A 14,589-nucleotide genomic window follows, 5' to 3' on the forward strand; every position below is an offset into this window, starting at 1 on the left:
AACTCCAACAAAACCTCATCATAACCTAAATTCAGTCACCCAAGTTCCAACCCCAAGGCTCTAATAAAACAGAGAAATTTTAACAAAAAGCATGCTTTAACCCTTACCTCTGTATTAGCTTCGGTCTAAGAAAATTCCAGTTGCCACAAACATTAATTCTCCCCAAGCTCAGCAAACCTCTAGCCTTAAATCCCTAGGCTTGAATCCTCCTCAATTTCTCAGCTTCCCAAAGTCTAAGAGAGGGAGAGAGAGAACCAAGTAAGAGAGAGAGAGAGAGACAGAGAGCTGGAAATTTCCTTTTGTTTTCCTTCTAACCCATTTTGGAGTCTCAGCTAATCCATGTTTATCCCTTGCCAAAAGTCCAAAATTCCCTTAAGCCTACCTTAATCCTCAAGTGCCACCAAGGGCAATCCCGTCATTCACCACATCCCGCTAACTCCTTGAATACTCCTATAAATCCCCAATTAAATCTCGAATTGCCCAAATAATTGCTACATTACTACCCGTTACCTGGTAATTCCCGAACACATATTATATTCCCAAAATACCCTTAGGCTCCTCCCAAGCCGGGTATTTGAAAACATTGTGACTATTTAGCTAAATCACTCCCTGAAACCGTCTCGGATCGTGCGTCACAAGTATATCATCGTTCACTCATGGTCTCAATCATAACACACATATATATCACATTTTTTCCCTCAACGGGCTAAAATTACAAATATGCCCCTAATAACTAGATGGGGCACACATGCATATTTAATTCACCTAAACATGCATTTCTAATCACATAATCATCAAATTCACATATTAGCATAATTAAATCAATTATTTCCCTCCTGGCATGCTAATCAAGGCTTTAAGCCTTATTAGAAAATTTGGGATGCTACAACTATCCCCTCCTTACAGAAATTTCTTCCTCGAAATTTCCTAAATAACTCGGGATACCGATCCCGCATATATGTCTCAAGTTCCCAAGTCGCCTCTTCCACTTTGTTATTTCTCCACAGCACTTTCACTATGGCGATGATCTTTCTTCGCAAGAATTTACCCTTTCAGTTTAAAATCTGAACCAGCTTCTCTTCATATGATAAATCCTGATCCAGTTCCGAGTTCTCATAACTCAGCACGTGCGTAGAATCTGATACATACTTCCAGAGCATGGATAGGTGAAACACATTGTGAACCCCTGATAGAGCTGGAGGCATCACCAATCTGTAAGCTACCTCTCTAACCCGTTCCAGAATCTCAAAGGGGCCAACAAACCTAGGGCTCAGCTTGCCCCTTACTCCAAATAGTTTCACTCCTCTAAAGGGAGAAACTCTGAGAAAAACATGGTCCCCGACCTAAAACTCTATGCTCCTGGGTCTCAAGTCTGAGTAAGTCTTATGTCGACTCTAGGAGGCAAGCATTCGAGCTCTAATCTTCTCAATCGCCTCATTGGTCCTCTGAACAACCTCAGGACCTAGACACCTCCTCTCACTCATCTCGTCCCAATGGATGGGTGATCTGCACTTCCTCCCGTATAACATCTCATACGGAGCCACCCCGATAGTCGCCTGATAACTGTCATTGTACGAAAACTCAATCAAAGGGAGATACTTACTCCAAGATCCCTCAAAACCAAGCACGCGGGCTCGTAACATATCCTCAAGTATATGAATTGTCCTCTTAGATTGTCCATCTGTCTGAGGATGATAGGCAGTACTAAACCGCAACTGTGTACCCATAGCCTTCTGCAGGCTCTCCCCAAACTTGGAGGTGAAGGTGGGGTCCCTGTCACATACAATCGACCTTGGAGCCCCATGTAGTCACACAATTTCCTTCACATACAATTCAGCATACTATTCCACAGTATAAGTTGTCTTAATAGGAAAAAAGTGGGCTGACTTGGTGTATATCATCCACAATCACCCACACTGAATCATGCTGTCCTACAGTCTTCGGTAGTCCAACCACGAAGTCCATAGTGATATCCTCCTATTTCCTATCCGGAATCCCTAGAGGCTGCAGCAACTGTAACGCCCTGGATAACCAAGACCGTTACAATGTGTGTTTAAAGTAGTGCAAGACTTGCTAATCAAGTCATTTAAACAAAGTGTGAGTTCCATGTCGCCAACAGATTAGGAATAAAAGATTTTGGTCACAAACAGGCTATTTTCATTAAAAATGACAGTTTAATACATGGAAACTCAAAACAGGATTTAGACGTCTTAGTTACAACAAATTCCAAGAGTTACAAATAGTTCAAGCCACTCTAATGGCAAAATATACATTTTAGGTTTCCGTCCCTGTACAATTCCTCGATCGTGGCAGCCGAGCAGCTGACAATGTACACCTCGCCCCCAGAGCTCTCCAACTCATGGTTGATTCAACCTACCCTTGCCTTTACCTGCACCACGTAGCACCCGTGAGCCAAGGCCCAGCAAGAAAGCATGATAACATAGCAAGATCAACATCATCTATCAAATATTTCACAATGCACAGCCAGGAATTCAACATTTCGTAACATTTATCCAATCAGTGATATCACACAACAGATTAATAGTTTGTCATCCAATGAGACAACAAATCACGTTCATAACACAATATTCACAATCATAATCAACAGTTCATCACATCATCAAATGATATTCAGGGTCAGCGCCCTTAGTCGCACCCTCTATTTAATACACTGTCTTCGGCTCTCTTGGGCCGCCCCCAATGTAATACTCACTGACTCCGGCCAGCTTAACCGAGCTCAGTGGAAGATAAGCTGCCTCAGCTACCAGTGGCCGAGCCGCGCCCTGTGCGCAAATATTGATTCCGACACTCTTAGGCCGGTTATCGCATGTCCCATGGCTTAATAATACCATCTCATGACATGATATACAAGTGTAGGGAGCTCTTAGTCCCATCGTGTCCACATGGTTAAACACATTCACATAACAATGCATACAAACATAGGGAACACTTAGCCCCAACCTAGCCACATAATCAGGTGCAGCTTTCTTACCTTTGGCTTTCAAACGAGCTAGTTATAAGCGATGTTCCTTGAGCACGATCCGATCCCCGAGCCCTAGCTTAGCACCTAGTCACAACCAAGATAAAGGTTACCATTAACAATCTTAAATGAGCTTCTAAACCAAGTTCTAGTCCTCGGAACATTGAACTTCACCAAATATGGTAAAAGACTCAACCCCGAGCACCCTAGGTTAAATTCCCAAGCCTAAATTCTCAAAATCCCAAAATCCCTTAAGCGCCGCGGCATGGCCCTTGACAGAACCCTCCATGGGCACAAAAACAGGGTAAGGGTCGCGGCATTGCTTGGACCATGCCGCGGCCCGCCCTCCTTCCTCAGCGTGCAACAACTTCGAAGGGCCGCGGCTCACCAAGAACCATGCCGCAGCCCGACCCTTCGAACCCAGAAAAATCCACCATTTTCAATCTCTAAACCTCATCTTAATCCATCCCAAAGCCCCCAACTCAAAACCAATTAATAACAACATCATTAGAATAATTTAAACAACACAATCCAACCAAAAATCTAGTCTAACACTCACCAAAATCCCAATTCCAATTTCTGAGATTTCAAAGCCACAAACTCAAAACCAGCCATGGTATTTCTAGAATTCGACCATTAAACTCTAAATTGAAACTTACCTCAGCTGTAGAATCGTTTCTCCAAGAGTCCCCAGACCTATCTTCAAAGTTTCAAGCCTCAATTTCCACCTTAAACACCAAAATCACAGATATTTAAAACTCAGCCATTTCTCTAAATTCCTAACCTCAGAAACAAAAATTCAAAGCTTACCTTGGCTCTATCTCAGTCCTTGATTAGTTCTTGAGCTAATCCTCTAGCTTATCCCCTTCAATTCCCATAAATCAGCTGGTTTCCCTTTACAAAATCAGAGTTTTCTTCCTTAAGAGGGAGAGGAAAGAGAGAGAGAAATGAGAGAAGGCTGAAAGGTCGGTTTACATTTTCTATCTAGTATTTTCTAAGTCTTTCCAAGTATATCCTTAGGTTGTTAGACTAATCCCAAAGCTTGGGGTATCGGAAACGTCCCCGAGGGCAAAATAGTAAAATTCCCCAGTACTCCCGCCTAAACATTCTAACCTCAAATATATCTCCATATATTTATTTTCATCACCCGATATACCAAATCACTACACGATACCTAAAGTACCCCTGACTTGCCCAAAGTCAAGCATTAAGCCTCGTTGTGACTTTCCTGCTATCTAGCTCCCTAGGATCGCCCCATGTCACCGGCTGCATATTTATCCACATAATAATGTGGTTCTCACATATTTCACATATATATATACCTATCCACATAATAATGTGGTCTCAAGAATTTATCACACACAATTACATTTATGCCCTAACGGGCCAAAATTACGATTAAGCCCTTACCAGTCGAACAGGGCCCGCATGCTCACCCAATACTCATAAACATGCATCCTCACACTATTGATTCACATAACCTCCAATTATGCCCTCCTGGCACACTAATCAAGGTCCTTATGCATCCTCACACTATTTCCTCTACGTGTTCTCTCAACTAGGGATCTTCCCCGTGTGCTTCCTTGATCCTCTCAAGGAGCATAAACTGAAGAGTGATGTTGGCTAGTTGTCCAACTACCAATTCAATACCTGCTCTAGTCATCTCTTCAGCTAATCTATTTGATATCTGCCTCAAACTGTATAGTTGTTCTACCTACTCTAGTCATCTCTTCAACTAATCTATTTGATATCTGCCTCAAACTGTATAGTTGTTCTGGGCCCTTCTGACTCAGTGCGTCGGCCACCACATTGGCCTTCCTAGGATGGTATAGAATATCACAATTGTAATCCTTTACCAATTCCAACCAACGCCTCTGGCGCATATTCAGATCCTGCTGAGTAAAGAAGTACTTCAAACTCTTATGGTTAGTGTATATTTCACACTTCTTTCCATATAAATAATGTCTCCAAACCTTTAGTGAAAATACCACAACCTCCAATTCCAGATCATGTGTGGGATACCTCTGCTCATACTCCTTCAACTTTCTTGACGCATAGGCTATTACCATTTCGTCTTGCATTAGTACACATCCTAAACCCTGTCTAGAAGCATCACAGTAAACTACAAACTTCTCATTGTGTGACGGCAGACTCAATACTGGAGTGGTAATCAGCCGTCACTTCAACTCCTTGAAATTGTTCTCACACCTGTCTGTCCATACATAGTCTTCTTACGCATCAGTTTGTTCAATGGTGTGGCTATTCTGTAGAATCCCTCGATGAACTACTGATAGTACCCTGGCAATCCCGAAAAGCTCCTAACCTCTGGTACACTACTCGTCCTAGGCCAATATCTCACCACCTCAATCTTACTTGTGTCCACTAGAATCCCCTCCTTACTGACAATATGACCCATAAATGTTACTTGGGGTAGCCGAAACTCACACTTGATAAACTTAGCATATAACCTATGCTCTCTCAACTGCTGTAATACCAGACGTAGATCTTGCTTGTGCTTTATCTCTGACTGAGAGTACACAAGTATGTCATCAATGAATACGATCACAAACTTGTCCAGATAATCCTTGAAAACCCTATTCATCAAGTCCACAAAGGCTGGTGGGGCATTGGTTAATCCAAAGGACATAACCAGGAATTCATAGTGTCCATACCTCGTGCGAAATGCGATCTTTAGTATGTCCTCTTATTTAATCCTTAACTGGTGGTAGCCTGACCAAAGGTCAATCTTGGAAAACACTGTCTTCCCCCGTAGCTGGTCAAACAAATCGTCGATCCTAGGTAGTGGGTTATTGTTCTTAATGGTCAACTTGTTCAACTCTCTGTATTCAATACACATCCTTAAGGATCCATCCTTCTCCTTGACAAACAACACTAGAGCACCCCACGACGAAAAACTCAGTCTAATGAATTCCAAATCAAATAACTCCTGCAATTGAATCTTCCCCTTCCAGCTTTCTAATATCCCAGTTTTATAAAATAACTTTATATTTTGGTTTTTTAATTTATTAATTAAGAAAATATTTTTAAATAATTTAAAAACAACAAAATCAAATCAAATAAATTAAAATAAGGGGCAATCTAGTCATATTATAAATTTGGGTTTACCAAATTCAAAGAGAGTGTACCAAGTGTGTAGGATTTTCAATTAGAGTGTAATTAGTGATCATTATTAGAAACATAGAGTTCTATGTTTGTATTTTGATAAAACACGGGGTAATAAATGATTATTATCCTATCCAAAAATTTTAATATATATTAATTTCTCAAAATTTTGTAAATTTAAAAGACCAACTTATAATTCAAATAATTAGTAATTTCAAAAATCATTTACTTAAATTATACATATGAATTAATTTCATATTTAATTAATCAATACTAATTATCTCATAGTTACGCTATAGTTAATAAAAAAACTATTTTTTTACAACTATTCCCCTAAATTAATTTTCATATCATTTTAACACAACACAGTGTTTACAGAGATGGCTTGGGGACAAATGGAGTTGTAGTTTCAAGCTCTAATAAATTTAGATTATTAATTAAATTATTCAATTCAATTAATCAAATTAATTAGTTCCAAAGTTATTCAATTATAAAGTTGAAACTAAACTCTTAAAATTACAAATAGTTTACTCAGAAATTCTTAAGTAGTCTATTGATTTAATCATTACATGAAATTTCATTGATGAATTATATTATTACATAATTAAAAATATTTTATTATGTTCATAAAATGTGTATAATCGTCCATGGTGAGAATAGACATATTCATAATTTGACCCGTAGAGGGTATATTTGTGATTATATGTTAGGTACATTGTGACCACATTATTATGTGTTAACATGTTGAATGTCGACAATAATGGACTTCTTCAAGCGATAATAGTGGAATTTCACAATGGAAATATTCGACTTTGGTCGAGTTTAAGATTATTGTTGAGGTTAAGCTAGTTGGTAGAAATTTTATACTTGATTATTGTGGATGCCAAAAATCCACCAAGGAAAAAATCTCTAATCCCTGGTTGAAATACGTGGATAATGGTCACTTAGTCATGCTATCGAGCTTGGGCCTATAGGTATCACAAGACCATGTTCTAGCCAACACTCCCAAGTGCCCCGCAGGTCTCTGCCTTGCTGAAGATTCGAAGGCCCACGACACCTATGTGTGTCTCGCGCCCCTGGGCCATGTGAGGCCCCTGCCTCGCGCCCATGTGTCAGCCGTCCATGTGCCTCGTGAGACCCTTGCGTGGTTGGAGACCCGAGTGCCAAGCTCTTAGGAGTCATGCTCCCATGCGGCTCACAAGGCCTCCGCCTCACTGAAGACTAGAACCCCTCGCGCCTAGGTGCCACGAACCTTAGCGCCTCGCGCTGGGTCTCGCAGACCCCACCTCAGTCGCGTAGCAGAGCCTCGCGCCAGGTCCCGTGGACCCACCACCTCGGCCCCGCAGCAGCGCCTCATGCCAGGTCTCGCGGACCCACCACCTCGGCCGCGCACCTCGCGCCAGGTCTTGTAAACCCACCACCTCGGTCGCGCAGCAGCGCCTTGTGCCAGGTCTCACAGACTCACTGCCTCAACCGCGCAGCAGCGCCTCACGCCAAGTCCTACAGATTCACTGCCTCGGTCGCGCAGTGTCACGGGCCGGCTATTTGGGTACTCCAAGTAGACGAAATGTGCGGCACTTGCAGACACTCCAAGCTAGCAAGTCAGCCTACAACACACAACTATAGGAAAATAAACTTAGTGGTTAGCCACAAACACGTCTCGGACATGCAACGGGCAATAACGAAGTATGAGCAAGCACAAAGCAAGTCATTCCTTGGAACGTCCACACAACACAAAACACACAACAAGGCATGTGGCACGCGATGACCCAACAAAGACGACAAACAAGTAACACATAGGCAATAAGGAAGCATACAAGGGCAAGTATGGATAGACATCATTTTACTAATATCTAGCCTTGATAGGGCAAGAGAGTACACAGCTTTGGCCCCTATCTGCTGGTGGCCATGGTGCTTTGCTAAGTCACCAGGTCACCTCCCCCTAAGGAGCCTTCTAGGGATACAAGGTCTTCCCAGTGACATATATGATTTTTGTCTAGGAGGCATTTGCATAATTACAAAATTGCCACTACCCTACCCCATGAGGTTGCTTGGTGCAAGACTTGACTAATGATCAAGCACCAAGGCATGCTCACTTACAAAATGGCTCCATGTGGGTGTGCCAAAGGGGCAGCACGCCACACTCTCCCCCACTCAATTCTTCGACGTCCTCGACGAAGTAGCTTGTAGATCTTCAATATTTTGCGTGAGCTTCTTCAAGTCTTCTGCCCTCTCCCAGCTTATCTCGTCATCTGCAAGCCCCTTCCATTTTACCAGATATTGCTTATGCTTTTTGCGATCAGTGGTGACTGTCCTCTCTGCCAGGATTTCTTCTGGTTGACGCTTGCTCCTTGGCTGAATGATGACTCCTCCTTTGGTTGACTGGTTGCACTCTGGATTTGCTGGATCTTCATGATACGGCTTCAAGTTGCTAACGTGAAGGACCGAGTGTATCTTCATCCATGCTGGTAGGTCGACTTTGTAGGAAGTTAGGCCAACTTTTGAGATGATTGAGACCAGACCCTCGTACTTGCGAACGAGTCTGATGTCTTTGTCCCCTCAGAATCTCAACAGTTCGAGCCTCAGCTTAATTAACACTAAGTCACCTGCTTTGAACTCCTGTGGTCTTCGCTTCTGATCTGCCCACTTCTTCATTCTTCTTGATGCTTGTTCTAAATAAGCTCGGGAAATCTCTGTCGTTCTCTTCCAGTCTTTTGTGAAGTGAAAGGCTCACGGGTTCCGACCACGGTATTTGTCCACTGTGTGGGGCAACAACGGCTGCTGTCCATTAACAACTTCAAAAAGGCTCTTATTCAATGAAGAACTCTTTTGAGAGTTGAAGCAAAATTGGGCTACTTCGAGTAGTTGTGACAAAGTGGCGCAAGTACTCCTCCAACATCCCGTTGAATCTTTTGGTCTACCCATCTATCTGTGGATGGTAGCTCGAGGATATATTCAATTGTGACCCCAAGAGGCTGAATAGTTCAGACCAAAAGGTCCCAGTGAATCTCCCATCTCGGTCACTAACAATGTTATGGGGCACTCCCCAATATTTGACAATATGCTTGAAGAATTGTCGTGCTGTCTCCTCTGCCAAATAGTACTTTGACACTGGGATGAATGTTGCGTACTTCGAGAATCTGTCCACAACCACCAAGATCACACTTAAATCCCCTGTCTTCGGGTGGCTGGTTATAAAGTCAAACATCACACTCTCCCATGGTCATCTTGGGACTCGAAACAGCTCCAAAAACCCAGGTGTCTTGTTCCTTTCGACCTTGTCTTGCTAACAGACGAGATAGGTCTTGGTGTACTCCACTACATCATCTCGCATCTGTGGCCAACAGTATCCCTACTTCAAAAGGGCATGCGTTCTCTGCCACCCTGAACGACCTACCCACAAGGTGTCATGACACTCGCTAAGTAATGTCTTTCGCAAATCTCCAACTTTTGGAACATACAAGCGGCCCCCTTTGGCCCACAGAAGATCATTCTCCACCCAGAACTGGCGAGTCTTTCCTTCTTTCACGAGCTTCAGGATGGTTCTGACAACCGGGTCTTTCTCCAGGTTTTCTTTGATGCGCTCCTTGAGTGGAGTGTTCACCATGCTAGCCGAAAAACTAGCCAAGATCTTTAGAGTCACCAATTCTACTTTGCGACTTAGGGCATTAGCTTCCTGGTTCAGGCATCCAGCCTTGTGCTCAAAACGGAAGTCAAATTCTGCCACGAACTCCTGCCATCGTGCTTGCTTAGGGGTCAGTTTCGGTTGGGTAAGGAAATGACTAACCGCTACATTATCTGTCTTCACCACAAATTTTGACCCCATTAAGTAATGTCTCCACACTCGCAAGCAATGGATAACCACGAGGAGTTCCTTCTCCAGGGCAGTATACCGCCTCTCAACTTCGGACAGCTTGCGACTCTCATATGCTACCAGGTGGTCTTCTTGTACCAGTACCCCTCCCAAAGCATTATCTGACACATCTTTCTGTACTTCGAAGGGCTTGCTAACATCTGGCAAGGTAAGAACAGGATCCTTCATCATGGCTTCCTTCATACTCCTGAATGCTTTAGCACACTTGTCAGTCCACGCCCAAGTCACACCCTTTTTTAACAGCTCGGTCAAGGGTGTCGCTCTTCTTGAGTAGCCGTCCACAAATCTTCTATAGTAGTTGGCTAGGCCCAGGAAATAGCATAGTTCTTTCATGTTTGTGGGGGCTTTCCATTCTTGGATTGCCCTCACCTTCTCCAGGTCCATACGAACTCGGCCACCTTCCACAATGTGGCCTAGGAACTTGATGCTCTCCTGTGCAAATGAGCATTTCTCGCGCTTCACATATAGCTGGTTCTCTCTCAATTTCTAAAACAGTTGAGCCAAATGCTCTCGATTCTCTTCAATCATGGCGCTATAAACCACGATATCATCCAAGTACACCACCACGAACTTATCTAGATACTCGTGGAATACTTGGTTCATCAATGTGCAGAAAGTGGCAGGTGCATTCGTCAACCCAAATGGCATTACTCGAAACTCAAATGCTCCATATCGAGTAACGCACATTGTCTTTGGTTCATCCCCATCTGCGATCCTCACCTAGTAATAGCCCGATCTCAAGTCCAACTTTGTGAAATATTTGGCTCCACTTAGCTGGTTGAACAAATCATTAATCAGAGGGATGGGGTAGGTGTTGTGAACTGTCACCTTGTTGAGATCCCTATAATCAATGTACAGTCTCAAGCTCCCATCGTGTTTCTTCTGGAATAGCACAGGTCTGCCAAATGGAGCCTTTAACGGCCTGACGAAGCCTGCCTCCAATAACTCCTTTAGTTGTTTCCTTAACTCTTCCAACTCAGGGGTTGCCATTCTGTAAGGCGCTTTCGTTGGTGGTTTCGCTCCTGACACCAACTCTATCTGGTGATCAATCCCCCTTCTTGGCAGCAAGGCTTTGGGGAATTTATCTGGCATCACGTCCCCATACATCTTCAAGACCCTCGTAATTTCTAGTGGAACAATCTCTTCCACTGTATCTTCGAACACAGTGGGTACCGCTACATAAGTGGGCTCCGATTTCTTCACACCTTTCTTGAACTGTAAAGTTGATAGAAGCTTCACACCAGGGGGTGGTATCACCTTTGCAGGCACCATTGAAGGAGTCTCTCCCATTATGACAAACTCCTAGTAGCAGGAATCGGGATGGCACCTTTCTCGGTTACGAAGTCCATTCCCAAAACTACATCAAAGTCGTCCATATGGACCACCACTAAGTCAGTGTACCCCTCCCACGTGTCGATCTTAACTTTTACGCCCTTAGCCACTCCAGTTGTGGCCAAGGCCTTTGAGTTGACCGCTTTCATGCGGCCTACATCTTTCTCCAGCTTTTGTCCCAATCGCTTGGCTTCGAGTTCTGAGATGAAGTTGTGGGTGGCGCCAGTATAAATCATCACGCTCTTGGCCGGCTTGTCGTTGATGGTGGCATCCACGAACATTAGCCCCTTTCCCAGGTTCTTCTTCCCTTTTTCTCCATGCTTCTTGAGAGCATTCAACAGGCGGACAATACCCATGTGTTCGTACTCTTCATCCTCCTCTTCTCCTTCGCGCTATTCTTCTTGACCAATGAGGGCATTCAACTTTCCCCTGTAAGGGAAAATTGTCGACTTATGTGGTCCTTTGCAGAGCCAACAAGTTAGTGACTTCCTCCCTGCAGCAGCATCTATACCGCTGGAAGAGCTAGACTCTACTATCCTCTTCTCTCCCCCACTCTTGCCCTGCCATGACTTCCTAGACTTCTTACTCCCGACGCTACTTGAGCTAGGTTGAGGGGTAGCCCTCTTCGACAGGCTGCTCTCCGGAGTGTATTCTATCAAGTGTTCGGCAGTAGCATGAGCGGTGGCTAGGTCAGACACACGTTGTCTCTGAAGTTCTTATTTGGCCCACAGTTTAATCCCTCGAGGAAGCAGAAGAGCCTGTCTACTTCAGACATGTCCTTTATACCGAGCATCAGTCCTGAAAACTTCTTCACATATTCTCGGACTGTCCTGACTTGTTTAAGCTCTCTCAACTGGCGTCGAGCCATGTAGGCAACATTTTCTGGCAGAAATTGTGTCTTCAGTTCTCTCTTCAAGTCTCCCTATGATGTGATGGTGCATCTACCATTCTCAATGTCGTCATACTTTGTCCTCCACCACACCTTGGCATCCCCAGACAAGTACATGGTAGCCATGGCGACCTTTCCTTCTTCAGAATTGGCCTGCATGGCTCTAAAATAGTGTTTCATCTCGAAGAGAAAATTTTCCAAGTCCTTGGTGTCTCTAGCCCCGTTATAGGGCCTCGGCTCAAGCACTTTAACTCGACCATATTCCTTATCTATCGGCCCCGTTGCAGGTGCATTCCCAATCGCTCGCATGGTTAGGTTTACCTTTACAGTTAGCTCAGTCATTTCTTCTCTGAGCACACCAACTGCCTCCCTGTAGTCTTCCGTGGTGTCATTTATGGAGACTTGTTGTTCCTTCAGCGTGCGCTCCACCGTTGTAATGCGCTCTTCCCACCGAGGGGTAACAAAAGTTCTTGTTGGAGTGTTTCTTTGCTCCAAAGAAATTATTTTGGATAGCAGAACATCGGTTTCCTTCTCTAGCACAGCTATGCAATTGCTTGCATCTAACAATCCAGAGTTATGGCTTGCAGAGGAAAGATCCTTGACCCTCTCCTCCAGTCCATCTAGTTCCCCCACGCGCTTCTCAAGCTCTTCGATCCTCTAAGTGTTGCTCACCATTTGTGTGTTATGCCAAGCTTTCTCTAACCTGGCTCTGATACCAACTCTCACGGGCCGGCTATTTGGGTACTCCAAGTAGACGAAACGTGCGGCACTTGCAGACACTCCAAGCTAGCAAGTCAGCCTACAACATACACCTGCGGGCAAAAAAACTCAGTGGTTAGCCACAAACACGTCTCGGACATGCAACAGGCAATAACGAAGTATGAGCAAGCACAAAGCAAGTCATTCCTTGGAACGTCCACACAACACAAAGCACACAACAAGGAAAATGGCACGCGATAGCCCAACGAAGACGACAAACAAATAACACATAGGCAAAAAGGAAGCATACAAGGGCAAGTATGGATAAACATCGTTTTATTAATATATGGACTTGATAGGGCAAGGGAGTACACAACTTTGGCCCCTATATCCTGGTGGCCATGGTGCTTCCCTAAGTCACCAGGCACCTCCCCCTAAGGAGCCTTCTAGGGATACAAGGTCTTCCCAGTAACATATATGATTTTTGTCTGGGAGACATGCATAATTACAAAATTTCCACTACCCTACCTATGAGGTTGCTTCGTGCAAGACTTGACTAATGATCAAGCATCAAGGCATGCTCACTTAACAAATGGCCCCATGTTGGTGTGCCAAAGGAGCAGCACACCACACGTAGTAGCGCCCCATGCCAGGTCCGGCAGACACCACCTCGGCTGCGCAGCAGCGCTACGTGCCAAGTCCCATAGACCCAACCTCGGCCACACAGAGTCCTGTGGACCCACCACCTCAACCACGCAGCAGTGCCTCATGCCAGGTCCTGCGGACCCACCACCTCGGCCGCGCAGGTCCTACGGACCCACCACCTCATTCGCGCAGCAGCGCCTCGTGCCATGTCCTGTAGAACCACACCCTCTGTCGCATAGCAGCGCCTCGCGCTAGGTCCCGCGGACCCACCACCTCGGTCGCGCAGCAATGCCAGGTCCCGCGGACCCACCACCTCGACCGCGCAGCAGCGCCTCATGCCAGGTCCCGCGGACCCACCACCTCGGCTACGCAGCAGCGCCTCATGCCACCTCGCGCTAGGTCCCATGGACCCACCACCTCGGCTGCGCACTAGCGCCTTGCACCAGGTCCCGCGAACCCACCACCTCGGCCGTGCAACAGTGCCTCACGCCAGGTCCCGCGACAAGCCTCGCCATGTCTTCCATGACAACCCATAAGTTCTACAACACTAATCCAAATGTAAGAAATCCTAGTGAAAAGGTGTATCTTTGAAATAGGGAAAAGAACCATTAGGTACAAGGCATGCCCACGAGTACAAGATGTACGATCTTGAGGAGGACAGAGGCGCAACTCTGACATCTGTACCCAACAAGTAATGGAGGTACGACACGTTACCAAAGCAAGAGTACTTTTGCATACCCTTGACATATACTGGAGCTAACCACCACTCCTCCAACACCACTACTACCTACATCCTGAATATGCAGCTCCTTGTCTCTTCGGAACCACAATGTACAATGAGCCATTATAGCTCACCTATAAATAGGACCCCACTTCATCATTGAAGGGGGTTGGAAAATTCATTGTATACAGAGGTTATTAAACATTATACGGGTTTTTACTCCATTGTTGATCTGCATTTATCCTTCCTCAAGTCTATTCTAAATTCTCATTTAATTATTATCTTACTAAACTTTGTGTTTTCCGACCTAACATCATTGACGAGTT

The sequence above is a fragment of the Humulus lupulus genome, chromosome 2, assembly GCF_963169125.1.
Source record: "Humulus lupulus chromosome 2, drHumLupu1.1, whole genome shotgun sequence".
Classification (NCBI taxonomy): Eukaryota; Viridiplantae; Streptophyta; class Magnoliopsida; order Rosales; family Cannabaceae; genus Humulus; species Humulus lupulus.